The sequence below is a fragment of the Saccopteryx bilineata genome, chromosome 1, assembly GCF_036850765.1.
Source record: "Saccopteryx bilineata isolate mSacBil1 chromosome 1, mSacBil1_pri_phased_curated, whole genome shotgun sequence".
In the NCBI taxonomy this organism is placed as follows: domain Eukaryota; kingdom Metazoa; phylum Chordata; class Mammalia; order Chiroptera; family Emballonuridae; genus Saccopteryx; species Saccopteryx bilineata.
In genome coordinates this window covers 214,662,006-214,676,935 of record NC_089490.1, presented here as the reverse complement: position 1 = coordinate 214,676,935, position 14,930 = coordinate 214,662,006, and the positions used below count along the sequence as shown (strand labels likewise).

The 14,930-nt window shown below is 46.6% G+C and overlaps 1 long non-coding RNA gene across 1 annotated transcript; it reads left to right on the top strand.

The window, feature by feature from the left end:
* Nucleotides 1-13,616: 13,616 nt before the first annotated feature.
* Nucleotides 13,617-14,725, top strand: LOC136320299 (uncharacterized). The gene is made up of 3 exons (XR_010728300.1): nucleotides 13,617-13,743; nucleotides 14,006-14,169; nucleotides 14,453-14,725. It is a non-coding gene; the product is annotated as an uncharacterized lncRNA (long non-coding RNA).
* Nucleotides 14,726-14,930: the final 205 nt, after the last annotated feature.

Below are 14,930 nucleotides of genomic sequence, written 5' to 3'. Positions count from 1 at the left end.
TCTAGATCAAAGGGCCTCGGATAAATGCATTAACTCTAGACAACATCTTCTCCCCTCCCCAAGCCTCAGACCCACTGGACACCTGCCCATCTGGTGAGACCTGTAAGCAGCTGTTTTTGCAGCAAGGGTGTCTTGAGGTCACATCTAAAGTACAGATTTCCACGTCTGGTGAAACAACCAGAATGTTTACCAACGTGAATGATATTTTCAAGGTCAAGTCTTGGTTTCCAGCAAAAGAAAAAAATAATTGGTATTCAGGATGGAAAAAAGCAAACAAAGTCGTGGGTCTATTGTTGAAGCTGTCTGTGCAGCAGACACTTTTAGGGATTGCCTCTCCTGACTGCTCTTCTATGCAACCCCACCCTCTCACCACCACCAAGTTGGATCTCACCCTGGACACACACAGGTAAATGAATTTGGACCAGATTACATCTTCCCCGGGTTTTTTTTTTCTCTTCTTAAAGGGTAAGAGTTATTTTTATATTGGAAACAGCTCTTATTGACAAATATGAACAATGCTGACGTGTTATTAGAATAAACACCATTGCAGATAAAAAAATGAAAAAAAACAAAACCATTAACTATTTCTTTCAATGAGTGGGACCACCAGCAACTCTGTACAGGCTGGAAAGTGGGGATTCATCCTTGACTTCTCCTCTCCTTCACTCCCACCTCTAATTCCAAACCCCCACCTGATGTTTGTCTTCACCACCCGTTCTCCGGCTGCCAGCAGTGTCTTGGCCTGGTCCTCACAGCCTCCTGGTTGACCTGTGTTTGTGTGCAGATCCATTTTGCCCAGGCCCCCAAGGGCTCCCTATATAATGCAAATCTCACTACTGTATTCCCCCTTTAATGCCTTCATCCTTTCCTTTCTGGGAGAAAACCCGACCTTCTTGATGTGACATTTGGGGACTGCAGCAATTTGACCACTTCATATCTCTTTAAACAGAGGTATAGCTTCTACTCAAGCCTGAACTTCCTGTCCTTACCTGAACCCCAGCAGGTAGAGTCCATGAGTAGTAAGTCCCATGCAAAATGAAATAATAGAACCCCTTGTTAAAACACAAATTAAAAGATGAAACTAAAAATTTCAAAATGACTACTGCAGGGCATTGAACTACAAACACAGGGCCTGTTTGGCGACTTGGGTCACATGCCTGTGAAGCCAGCCCTTGGCAGATGTTTCAGTGGTGCTTGGCCTGGAATACCTGCCATCCTCTGCTTCTATGGTTCCCCCCACCTCCCTGTTTTTTAAGATTTACTCTACTCCAGTGTCCAAGCCAAGAAGCTTTCCCAAATTCCCATCCCACCACCCTGTGCCCCACTGCAGAGGGCATTCCTCCTCCAAGCTCCTTGTAGACCAGGATCCTCAAAGGATGACCCCCTACTGCCTACTGTATGAACACTGGGTTTGGGGTGGGGGGTTAAATTGAATCTGTCCTTCGAGGCCAGGCCGAAGCATCTGTGTGTCACAAGAAGATCTGTGAACACAGAAAACACTGAAGTCTGGTCAGTGCTGCCCCACCCAGCCTCCTTGTCAGGCTCTGCCTCCGGTTCCTATTTCCTTTGCACCTAGCACAGCGCCTGGCACTGTGTTGATGCCAAGGACGAACTGTCAGCTATGACCCACTCCAACCTCAGGTCTGCCTCCTTCCCACTGGGCTTCCCGCCAGCTCTTGAGTCTCATGGCCTCCTCCCCCTTTCTAGCTCCTCAGGCAGTCCCTCACTGCCTTGCTGGCTGGGCACAGACAGGGAGGTGACCATGAGGCTGGTGCCCCCTGGATGGAGCTGCCAGCTGGTGTGGGCTGGAGTTTGGCCTCCATTATTCTAAGCCCCAAAGGGAGACCCTAAGTGCATGCCTTGGCTCGCTCAGGAGCTCCAGAAAAAGCGATGTGCCTCTCCACAGCTGTGCGTGTGAGCAAGAATCTCATTTTCTCTGTGGTTGAGGGCCCTCACGCAGGTCACCAGGCTGTGGGCCAAGGAAATGGCAAACAGCACCACCAGGCCCAGACTGCCAGTGTCTGCTAAGCTATGTCCTCCTTCTCTAACAGGGGTGACACCAGGAAATGAGCTAAAACACAGGACCTGGCATGAGCCTGGGGCCCTGGTACTGGCCCCTGTAGGGGCCAGGGGTAAAGGCAGTGGGGATCTGTGGCTGTGTTCCCCTACCCCCGGCCCTAGTGTCAGCAATGTCGTCACAGAGGTCCCAGGAGCTGCGCCCTGGTCTGACAGAGTTCTTTCCCTGCTCCTCTGACCTGGGGCTCACAGAGAGCACCTGCGATGCTGCTGCAAAGATGGGGATGACAGACCACTGCGGCCCCAAGGCCCAGCGCTGGGTGATTCCCAAAATGCTGGTCATGTCTGTGCCACCTGGGGGTGCTGGGTAGGCACAGGAACATCAGTTGGCCTGAGACCTTCCACCTCCAATCATCCACTCTTCCCTGCCGGGATGGAGGATGTGGCTGGTGTGAGTCAGTGAACCACCTGTGTGTCCTCCATGCTGGGCGCACCCTCCACTCGGCCTACAGATCTCAATTGTCCACACCCAAGACCACTGCGGGGTCATCTGTAATCAATAAGTCCCCCAATAAGCAGGCCACCTCTGTTCCTCAGGTCCCCAAGGCCCCCCCTCTCCAGGTGTCAGGGCACCCGAGCACCAGCCTCTCTCAGCCCTGTTTTGAGGCTTATCTACCAAAAGCTGGAAGACAGCCTCCCACAAACTTGGCTCTCTCCTGTTTTGATTAGATACACAGTGTTTTTGTTTTGTTTAAAAAAATATTTTTGGTTTCTTTTATGGCTGTTGTTCCAAAAATTAACTCTTTCTAATGAGGGCCCTCATCAAATTCGGATCCCACGCCAACCAAACGAGACAAAGTGTCTGGGCCTCTAGGAAGCGATCTCAGAGAGAGGAGCCCTGTGGTTCCTGCAGCAGGAAGGGTGACAGGTCCCTCATGGACCATTAAGCAATTGTCTGGGAGCCACTTGTCTGGTGGTCTGCGCATGATTACCTGATGTCTCATGGATCACGAGATAATTGGGGCCAATATATCAAGTGCTTCCACCACACAATTTCTCACTCTTCTGGAATTTTCCTTCATTATCATCATCACCCAGTATTAAGAGTTGAAGATTTTTGAGCACTTAATATGTGCAAGGCAGAGTCTTAAAGTGTCTTGTATTTCATAATAACCTGGAAAGGTTGCAGTTATTAACCCCATTTATGGATGGAGCAATAGAGGCTCAGGGGTGCTGGTAATCTGTCCAAGGTCATAGAGGTGCATACCATGTCATGGCCACAGTGAACCTCTGGATGTTCCCTCTCAGTGGGAGCTGCTCACCAGGCACTTCCTTTTATGGCCTCTCCAGTTAGCAGGTGGCGTGCTTGGTTCTTTGCCTCTGTATCACCTCTCTGTGCTCTCTAACAACTACCACACGTAGTCATATGAGTCTACCTGTGGCATAATAAAAAAAATATATGCATATACATATTTGGTCTTTGTTTCCAGTTCCTAGCACAGAGTTCTTAAAAGCTTGAGATTTCCCAAGTGATGAGAGTATTAGTTATAACCAGCCCCTTTGACCATAAGTGGGTATGCTAATAAGATAACTCCTAGAGGATCCCATATAAAGCAAACACCTGATTAGAAGGTTGGAACTTGGAGCAAGCCCCACCTCACCTTATCCTCACCTCCAGGGAGAGGAGATAGGCTGGCAATTGAGTTCAATCACCAGTAGCCAATTATTTAATCATGTCTACCTAATGGGACCTACATAAAAAATCCTAAATTCTGGGTCTGAGGAGTGTCTGAGTTGGTGAGCACATTATGTGCTAGAAGGGTGGTGCATCCCAACTCCATAGAGGTTCTGATGCTGGAGACTCTCCTGGACCTCACCTTATGTACTTCTTTGGCTGTTCATTCCCATTCCTTAGGACAGGGGTAGTCAACCTTTTTATACCTACCACCCACTTTGTATCTCTGTTAGTAGTAAAATTTTCTAACCACCCACCGGTTCCACAGTAATGGTGATTTATAAAGTAGGGAAGTAACTTTACTTTATAAAATTTATATAGCAGAGTTACAGCAAGTTAAAGCATATAATGATAATTACTTACCAAGTACTTTATGTCGGATTTTCGCTAAGTTTGGCAGAATAAATCTTTATAAAACAACTTATTATAGTTAAATCTATATTTTTATTTATACTTTGGTTGCTCCACTACCACCTACCATAAAAGTTGGAATGCTCACTAGTGGGCAGTAGGGACCAGGTTGACTACCACTGCCTTAGGATAAACTATAACCATAGGGATAGTGCTTTCCTGAATTCTCTGAGTCCTTGTAGTGATTTATTGAACCTGAGGGCAGGCCATAGGAACTACTGAATTAGTAGTCAGCCAGGCAGATGAACAGGTAGCCTGGGGACCCCATTTGTAGCTGGCCTGAAACAGAGGCAGTCCTATGGGACTGAGTACTTGACCTGTGGGGTCTGCACAAACTCCGGGCAGTTAGTTCAGTAGTGTCACAACTGAATTGTGGGGCACACAGTTGGTGTTAGAACTAGAGAATTGGTTGGTTGTTTTGGAGAAACCACAGTAACACCTAATGAACCTCGAGTTCAACAGGTGGGGGGGACAGACGTGGGGGGTTCCTAAGCATCGGGCAGCACAGTGCTCAGCATGTTTCCTCCTTAATCTGTAATTTCAGGCTCCCTGCCTCCAGGTTGAGCTCCTGAAGCCTATTCGCATCTTTAGTTAGTTAACGAATCAGATACTCTGGCTTGGTTACCACAAGTATGACCTTCATGTGATGGGTGTCAGTTTCAGGGCACAACACTAAGGTCACAATGTATCAACCTTGATACTTGGTGACAGAGCAAGACCTAGACATCCATCCCATCTTGGGTCTGGGACATGGTCCCTCTGCCTCTCTGTCTTTCAACTCTCCAAAGGGTCCTTCCTTACCTGGTGCCACAACAATTCTACAGGACTCACAGGCAAAATCGAGTCACCATGAAGCTTTAGTGGCTCACTATAGGATGCACAATAAAAATGGTTTCCAGCTCTGTTTCACTCCACTCCCTATGCCAAACTGGACCTTATTTCACCAAGAAGTATAATTGATCCTTGACTTTACCCAACCCAAAGAAAGTAGTGGTTCATAGGCCTATATTCTGAAGATGAGAGAACTGAGGGCAGGTGGGGAGGGAGATGATTCCAGAAAGGCCTACTGCTGTCAGCAGCTTCCATGGCAGAGATGAGTCACTGGGTCCCACCAGTTTCTGAGTGTGGAGACCAACTGGGCACCTATCATTAGCTCCCTCTTCTCCCAGAACTGGCTTCTTCAAAAGGGTCTGCATGGTGGATGGGGGGAGGCCTGTTTAGAGCCTCGAGGGCTGATGGAAGATAGAGGAAGGGGTGGTGGTGAGGATCAGGCCTGGAGAGCTGCCACCCAAGCAAGGCTGGTGACAGGAGACTATCAATCTTATGCACAGATCCAAATATGGTACTGGGCTCAACAGGTAATAAACAATAGTCACATCGCGGCCAGACAAGGAGATATTACAGATGAGAATGAGGCAGGCCTGACATCACTGTGTGCGGTCTGCACCACATGAGCGGCTCACCCCAGGGTACGGGAACCCCATAATTGTCTTTGTGGAGCCCACATGTACTTTTTGCTTGAAGTATGTGCCCAACACAGGAGAGGAGGGGATATTGAGGCCCATGTGACACTTTAAATAAGTATCAGTGGCCCTTCCCCTGGGCCAGCCTTCTGTAGGTTTGGTGCCAACTGAACCCCTGTCTCAGGTCTTCACTGGCATTGGCAGCATCCTCCATACACAGCCAGGTTCTTGCTGGCAACAAGAGGAGGTATCATGACTGGAAATAGCCAGAACTGGAAGGTTTTTAGTATAAATAGTTCAAACGTACATTATTAAAAATTGAGTTCTGGATATTCCAGGACAGCTATTTGTGAGGGGCCGGGGAGACACCTAAACCTGACCACTCTCACAGCCCTTGACGATGCTTGGCTGAGACGTGTGCTCACAGCATAGACCTTAGTGTGGAGCGCAGTTTTCCGATCCAGGGCCGAACGGTTGGATGTGTGTGAGGGCTGCAGACTGGGGACTCATGCATTGGCTTTATGGACAAGGTGGGACCTCTTCTTTATTCCTATGCTTGTGGTTGTTCAACTTTTCCTTCCAGTGAGATTTATCTGAAACTTGTGTCCTCTACGACCACAGAGAAGAAAGCCAATGAGAGAGGTAGTATCAAGTTGTGGTGAGAAGACGCGGGGTTTTGCCAGAAAGGCCTGGCTTTGAATCCCAGTTGTGTTCACCTAACTCACCAAGCTCGCATTTGTCCAGAGAACAGGTTGATCTTTCCCACGTGGCAGGGTTTTCATGAGCATCAGAAATAACATTTTGAAAGGGCTGATAGGTTCTCAATAAATTATAGTTACTATTGAAATAAACATGGGTTCTTCTAAACTTAAATAATAAACTACCTGGAGGTCGTTAATTGCTGGACACGCTCCTGCCTTCTGCTGCACCTTTCTGCAGTTTAGAGCTCTTTGGCAGAGCCTGCGGCTTTAAAAATGTAGACGCCTCTGCAGAAGAGAAAAAGCTTTCCAAGGAAAAGAAAAGGGTGTTTTGTCCTGATTAGCATGACTCTGTCTGCACTCTAATGCCTGCTCTCCAGTCCCAGAATGATGAGCAGGAATCTGGATCAAAAGTGTTTTGAGATGTGGCTGCAGGCCTGACACATCATTGTCGTTTTCCTGATGGCTGTCCCTGGGGAAAATACACTGAAGGTTTCAAAGAAAGCCTTGGCAGTGGTCAGTGATCTGCAGTGTGGCAGCCAGAGGTGAGGGGTGGAGAGGATGCAGCTCCTGGACTGCCTGGAAGTGACAAGCTTTCCAGTGTGTTGCTGAAGGCACTGTGAACACCCCACTGGGTGCAGGACAGGTGGCCATCATATGCATTTCACGCCCTCCTGTGGATCAGACTCATTCCTGCCTGCTCTCTGTGATCACTGCCTGAACAGAAAATCAGGGGGTCTAGATGCCTTTGTTTCACATTGTCCAGGATAGAGAAGCTTGATCCTTTGTCACAGAAGAAAAAAATCTGTGAGGCCATCAGTCTAAGCCTGAAATATTATGGGGAGATAACATGCCAGAGCTGTATAGGCTCTGACAGATCAAAATAGGACACAAGCGAGGTAAAAATGGGAACAAAGGATATCTAAAATGATAGCAAGCTGTCCTTCACACTCAATAGGGTTAAACCTAGAATACTACCTGCTAGTTTTAGTTGTAGGTTTGCAATTAGTATTTCTCCCCCAGTGAAGCTCCCTCAGGAATAGTAGATTAAAAAAATAAGGACTCATGGAGAAAGGTGACCATGGCCATTTGTCACTCATAATGTCCACATTTTCACATCAAAACCCGTGATGGAAATATTGACAAGTAGAGCACATTATGGACAGTAATGTATTGTTATCACTGTGAAGTCATTACAACAGACATATAAAGTCTTTTTTATTTTAACTATCAATATTCATAAAATGTTAATGAAAATACCTAAAAAATAATTATGAAAAACACATTGCTTTAGTAATAAAGATGAAAGAGATGATAATCATTGTGAATATTTAATCTGCAAAATACAGAGCATACCATTAATAAGACTTAATTATGTTATTAAATATTTAATTTTACTTTCAGTACTAAATTTTGTTTGCATTTGTTGTAGTTTCAGCAACATCAAATGCCAGAGCATTAAAGTTTGACTTATTGTTTTCATCAACTAGATTGAACATCATTTTATTTATCATTAAATGAAATGAATAATCCTCCTTACAGTTTACTACAAGTTATGCTTTATTCGAAAGGGGAGTTAATAATTGATTCTAGCGTATATCCATGAAAATAGTATTTTCTAATAGTGAAGAAAAATAATTGCTTTCCGTTTATATTTTTTCCAGTATCACACAATTTTCCCTATTTCCTAGTGTTTGCTCAGGAGACTCTAGATCTGATTCTGCCTTATTTTGCGACAGAAGAGGTCACATACCTTTCATAATTAGATCCATTCATATTCTCAGAGTTGATCTCATCACTTACAACTCCTATTTCTGGATAAGTCTCCTTTCACGTGTTTATGATACAGAGAGTAAGTTGGGTTTCTGGTACCACTGAGTGGCTCTCAACTTTCAGTCTCACCTTAGCATACAGTGAGAATACATCTCAAGTGCCCCATGCAGGGCTGGTTATAGCTTTCTGTGGGCATAGCCACACACACACACACACACACACACACACACACACACACAGTATGAGGACACAACTTGCACTGCTTACAAGAGTCAGTTGTGTGCATCTGTCCCCACTTCACTCAATGACATCACATTGGCAGCTTGAAATCAGCCAGGAAGCATTTACACCAAAAAAATTGGCCAAACACTGCCAATTAGGGCTCCATCCTGCCCCAGAGAGCCAGATGTTAGACACTGCCAGCACTCCACTATGCACACATGCAGGGATCAAAACACAGATCAGGACATGATGCCCACTTCTCTCCTCCTATCTGCCCCTTCACTGCTCAGACTTCTGATGACCTGAAGCTCGGTGGGGAAGTACAAATACTCTGTGGTGCCTGAAGGCCAGGGTGCCACAGGCCAAGCTTGGCTCCAGGCAAATCTATGCAAGAGGGCAGGAGACACTTTCTCCCCTGGACATGCATCTCCTGACCAGTTCCTTTTCCTGATCAGGGCTCGGCTGATCCTTGCTAACTAGAACACGAAGGGCTCACTGTCAGGAGAGGAAGGCCCTCTTCTCCTGCATCTCCTGAGGGACTGCTGCAATCTTGCTACTTGGCTCTGAGCCCAAGGAGGAAGCTGGACAAGGTGCCAGTGATCAATGGTACCATTTGGCTCAGGACTGAAGGTTTTCCTGGGCTATGGGGCCATTTGGTGCTAGAATCAAGAATGTTCCAGACAGCTGGTTGGTTGGTCACCTTCAGGGCATCTGCTATCAATAGTCTCTGTGAGGCTCAGAACAGTACGAATGAAATCTCAGAAAGCAGATCAACTGGAAGACAAAGATGTCTGTCTGAAAAGGTGTGTTCCTCTGTAACAACGTCTGGAAACAATAGGAAAGGCAGCCAAGAAACCAGAGTCCTAAGGAGAAACATGAGGTTTCTGTCCCTAGGAATTAATGAGGGACCTGGAGCTCAGTCCTTCCTCCATTTAGCAGCTCAGTTATCTAACATCCAGGGCTTTGGGCTCATGGGAACACGGATCTGGCTTCCTCCCTCCTGACTGTAGGCTTGTGCAGGCTCATCACTATTCCAAGGCTGTATGTCCTGTCAATAATTCCCAGTCACAGATATATGCTCTTCTCAGTTTCCTTCCCACCTGGCTGGTGGGACCTGATGTGCAACTGCTGAGCCCTGGGAGCAGCAGGTGGCTGGCTGGCACATCAGCCTGTCCACACCAGATAAACAGGCCCATCCTCACAAGGATGCTCTGGCCCTTTCCAGATGCGATGTTGGGATATATGCTAAACTTTCAACTTTAGAAGAACCAACAATGACCATAATAATAATAGGGCAAGTCTTCTTGACTCAGCATGGTTGAATTTGTCTTAGAATGGAGCTATTTTTTGTGGTTTCCCATTTTCCCATCTCACAGATAAGGCAGGGAGTCTGGCAAGCCCCAAGGTTGCTAATGGTGGTGTTGAGTGGCCCAGCCCAAGCAGGGGACTGAGACCCAGGCTGAAGCCTGTCTTGTCAATCAGCAAGAGGCTACTTACCTGTGCCTGGGGATTCAGAGGCTGAGATAAGTGACTTTAGGCCTGATCACTCAGTCGCTTTGCCTTCCTTCTCCTGCTGTTTCCACTCTTCTAAGGGTCTACTCAGGGACCACCCCTCTATACTGTCCTCCTGGCTTCCCCAGCTGAGTCAGGGCTCTTGTCAGGCTTACTTAGTGCTCTGTGCACAGATCTCTCATTGTCCTCACTCATATCAGACTCTTTCTCTAGTATCGGACTTCAGATGAAAGGGAGCTGTCTTGTCTTTGTATCTAGAACAGTAAGCTCAATAAATGCCCACTGAATGCTTTGAATGAATGCACCTATCACACGCCGGACACAGTGGTGAGCAGTTCATTATTCAGTTCTTAAAGCAATTGTGTGATCTAACTTTACAATTGAGGAGAACTCAGAAAGGTTAAGAAACTGTCTCAGAAAGTGACAGAGATGTGGCTTGAACTGGATTTGTCTAATTGCACTGGCCCATAGATTGAGGGTGTTCAATGGAAAGTCTTCATCTTAGTCGCAGGATGGTCACTGTTCAATGGCAAACAGAAATATTTGAGTGAGTGTGTGTGTGTGTGTGTGATTATTGCTCCCATAGTTATATAGACAAGTGGTTAGAATCAGTGCCTGAGCCAACAGACCTATTTTCTATTTTTACTTTGCATTCTTCATATCTCTAGTGGAAAACTCTAGAACTGTGCTATCCAATACCATAGTCATTAGCCACATTTGACTATGAGCCCATGAAATGTGGCTCATTGTGATGTATTCTAAGTGTAAAATATACTTTGGCTTTCAAAGATTTTGTAGGAAAAAAAGGACATACAATATTAAAATGATCATATTTTGTACATATTGGGATAAAGTATACTCAAATGTATTTTATCTGTTTCTTTTTTAACGTGGCCACTAGAAAACTTTAAGTTACATATGTGGTTAACATGACATTTCTATTGGAGTGCACCAATGTCCTCGGGCTGCGTTATAAGTTCTGGGACAGAAGGTGGATGACTTGTTAAACCACTCCTCAGGCTGAGAAAGTGCTTTTAGTCCATTAACATTCACTGAAACACAGTGGAGCTGGTTAGGTGTGATGGGTGTGGCCTCTGCCTCCCTCCTGGCTCTGCTGGGATGTGCTCAAGGCACTGGCTGGTCACTCATCTTGTTCAGTGGCACATGGAGCTCTTGACACTTAATAATGTTTCTGCCTTAAACAGCACTATCTCTTCTTTCTTGAGCAAAGTGCTTCATCATTCCTTTCTGGAAGAAGTGTAGGTGATGAAACAAACAAACACACACACAAACAAAAATGGCCTGATCTCCAAGGTCATTCCCGAAGCCCAAGGCCAAACTCAGAGGAGCCTGCAGCTTCCTGAAGAGTCCACCACACTGAGCAGCCTGGAAAATATTCTTCCTGTTGAGGATCTGAGCTCAGCAAAGCAGGCTCCATATCCAGGCTGATGGGGGAGAGAATTACAGCATCTGAAAGTCTGCTCCCTCCCAGGATGGCAGCATTTAACATTCTCTGGGCTCAATAGCTTTCTTTCTCCTGCAGGAGTTCAGAAGTGCCGTGGTATTCCTCTTTGATGGTTTAAGAGTGTTATGTGCCTTTTCCTCTTTCCTTTTTATATCCAGCCCTCTCCTTTCTCAGTGCAGCCTTTACACCTGTTTCCATAGCAACCACCTCTAGTGTGTCCCTGACTGTAAAGAGAAATCTTGCAGATGTGCGTAGGGCTCCAACACCCTCCAGGAGCTATTTTGATTCTCAGGCTCCTTATCTCCCTGCACTGATTTTCTTGTTCATTTTTCTCCCTCCAGCTGCCCCTTTCTCCAAATACCTCCAAGTCCCTGAGGATGCCTCCCGCCCCTCAATGTGAACCTGGGGTTGAGCAGGGAGAATGGTGCCCACGATGAGGCAGAAGGCTCAGGTCTCATTACAAATCTCAATTCCTCAGGCATCTTCGACACATCCTCAACACAGAAGCTCCCAGAGTGGAGTCAAGGCCAGGAAGTCAGGGGCTGTAGGGTGAGGCTGTCCAGACCCTACTAGAGGAGTATCCTTACCTGCCGGCCTGCAGAATGTGTAGATGCCTTGGCTTGTCTGTCTTCACCGCAAACCTCAGCCCACATTCTCCAGTCACCAGTCTCACCTCTGCCCCAGCCTCAGAGGGTCACCTATAACCACACCTGAGCCTGTAGTTGTCTCCAGTCCCCTTCCTTTATTGGTTTTGAGAGCAGGGCAGGCTAGAAATACAACACACACACACATGCACTCCAGGGCTTTGAAGATCCACAACAAGGGAGTCAACACCCCACTCCACCCCCACTTTCCAGGGCCAGGCTCAGCTGGCCATCTGGAGAAGCAATGAGATTGGTCAGCCATCTCTCAAAATATTTTGAGGGGTCTTTGCATCATTCCTCCTTGGGTGTGGACATGATTCCCCTGGTTACTCAAGCCTGACAGCCTGATTGTAATAAACATGTAACAGAAGAGAACCTAGTCCTCCTGGGTTATTTATTCACCTAAAGCAAAGCCTGGGCTATTTTTAGTATATGATGTCAGCAGGTTGTTTGCATTCTTGGAAACTGGCAGAGAGCCACCTCTCACATGATCTATGAAATCACTGATAAATGCTCTTTTCACCAAAAGAAAAACAGCTTAATAAATGCAGCCTTTTTCTGCTTTCATCTTCCCTCCCCTGCCCTCACCCCCTCTTCCTCCTGGGAAAGAGTCACTGTCCCCCACCCCCTTGCCCGTCTGGGATTTGTCTTCCAAGGCAGAGCCTGTGAAGTGGAAATGAGTTGCTGGGTATCACAGAACAAAATGAGGCTGTTGGGATGCTCGGATGGTTTTTTCTTTCCTGGAGCCTGGCAGACTGCCAAAGCGCTAGCAAGTCAGATATACACACACAAAAGGCAAATGTACACAGCAGTGGCTTTATGGGTCTCGATATTTATGGCACAGCACCCACGCAGGGTTGCTGTTTTGCAGTTGAAGATGGGAAATAGATAGTGATTCAGGATTGCCATTAAGTGTGAAAACAGTCCCCATACAGATTGTGGGTAATAAACCCATAACGGAGAAAAGCCACGAAGCTCTGATCAGCCTGGAGGCCCTGGCTTCGCACTCCTGATTGGCCTGGAGAATAATATCTGGGTTGGGACAAATCTGTCTGCTTTGCATCCTTCCAGCATGCACTTGCTCTGTTATCCCAGGCTGGGGGAGGGTTGGAGGGTTGTGTGTGTATGAAATTAAATTAATTCTTACTCTCCTGTGGAGATCAGTTTATAAAGCCCAGAGCACAAGATTTAATTACCCTTATCTTAGCTCCTGTAAAAACAAACACCACTATTGATCACGGATTCAGCCAGTCCCTTTCACAGTCAACTGTCACATTGGTGGGCTGTATACCTGGCCTGGCAGTCTTGAGTAGGGTGTATCTACATGTCTTTGTCCTCAGCTGTGTCCACTCACCCCCTGTTCCAACGCTGGCAAATACTGTGAGGACAAGACAAGGGTTTATTTTCAGCCCTTTGTTATTTTGGATGCCCTCACTAAGTTCCCTTCCCTCATGTGCTGTCTGTGAAGCAATCCCAGCTGGTGACACTCACCACAGGCATGTGAAAGACTTGGAGAGTTTCAAAAACACCACGGGGACACTGGCTGCCACTGACCTTTCCCCCACCCCACACGTGCGCTGAGCCCCGCTGGAACACTCCCTTCATCTCAGGTGAGAGAAAACACGAAAAGGAAGGAGGAGAGAGTGAGAGCAAATCAGGCTGTGATCCTGGTGCAGCTGCTCTGGCTGCTCACTGGTGAGGAATAGGTGAACACTGGGATGGACATACAGATAAACAAATGGATGGATGGACCCAGGCATCACTACCTCAATCAGCAAGAAATCCCATAAAATGAACACGGGTGGTAGGTTAAAGCTTTTCTTTGATTCAGTCTTCTAATTAGCACTCATTTGGGGTTCCATAATAGAAACTACAGATGAGTAAAAGTCTTTGTTTTCACTGGGATTATTTTTCATTTTTAAATAAGGGGCTTTGGACCCAGATAACGTGTTAGTTCCCTCCCAGGCTCTGAAATATGAAGGTTTTGTGATGGTGTCCTTCTGTGACTATGAGTCACCAGGGTGAATTAACTCTCCTCTGAGCGGTGACTGTCTTCCCCTTCCCAGGGTGAAGTAAATGGGCTCTATCTCAGATATGGATGCTTCTGGAACTCTCTCTACACAAGGACTGAGCTTCTGCTGGACCCTACTCTGGATGAACGTTTGCTCTCACTCTGAACACAGCTCAGTTGGGCTTTCTGTAGGGCCAGACAGTGCATATAATGATGATGGTAATTTCTGTTTTATACAAGGAACAGTCCTTTGGGGCACAGCTGCTTGAGGGGGGACTGTTATTTCTGTCAGCCCCAGATCTCACATAGAGCAGCCCTTTGGCCTCTAGCAGAGTGCCATGTGATGGGACCATAATCCAGTCTGGGGCCGGCCTCGAGTTTTCCCAGTCTGGGCTGCAGTCACAGTCTGTTTGATCATAGTACCTTGGGTATGGTGTGGGGAAACTAGAGCAAGTCAAGAGAAAAAGACTGAGAAAATTGAAAGATTGTATTATATTTACAGGTGCACCAGGAGAACACAGCATGCCATGCAGGGCCATGTTTGGAAACAATGGAGTTCGTCAGGAGGCAGCTGGGGCAGGGGAGATGGGCTGTGGCAAGAGTACTTATTGTGGCTTCCATTGGAAGGAATGGGTGAGATAGGGCAATCAGACCTAAGACTGGCTAGCTGTGTTCAAAAGTGGTACCTCATGAAAGTCATGTTCACTGTGATGGTTGAAGTATAAATTTAAAGGTAGCTGAGGGCTTCAAATGTTTATAGGTCTATTAGAGTTATCCAGAGAAACAGAACCAATTGTGTGTGTGTGTGTGTGTTTGTGTGTGTGTGTGTGTGTGTGTGTGTGTGACACAGAGAGAGGAGGGCAGATTATTTTTATTTTAAGGAATTGTCTCATGCAATTATGGAGGCTGGCAGGGTTGGTCTCCAGTTTGGAGACTGAGGAAAGAGCTTATGCTGCACTTCAAGTTCAAGTCCATAGATA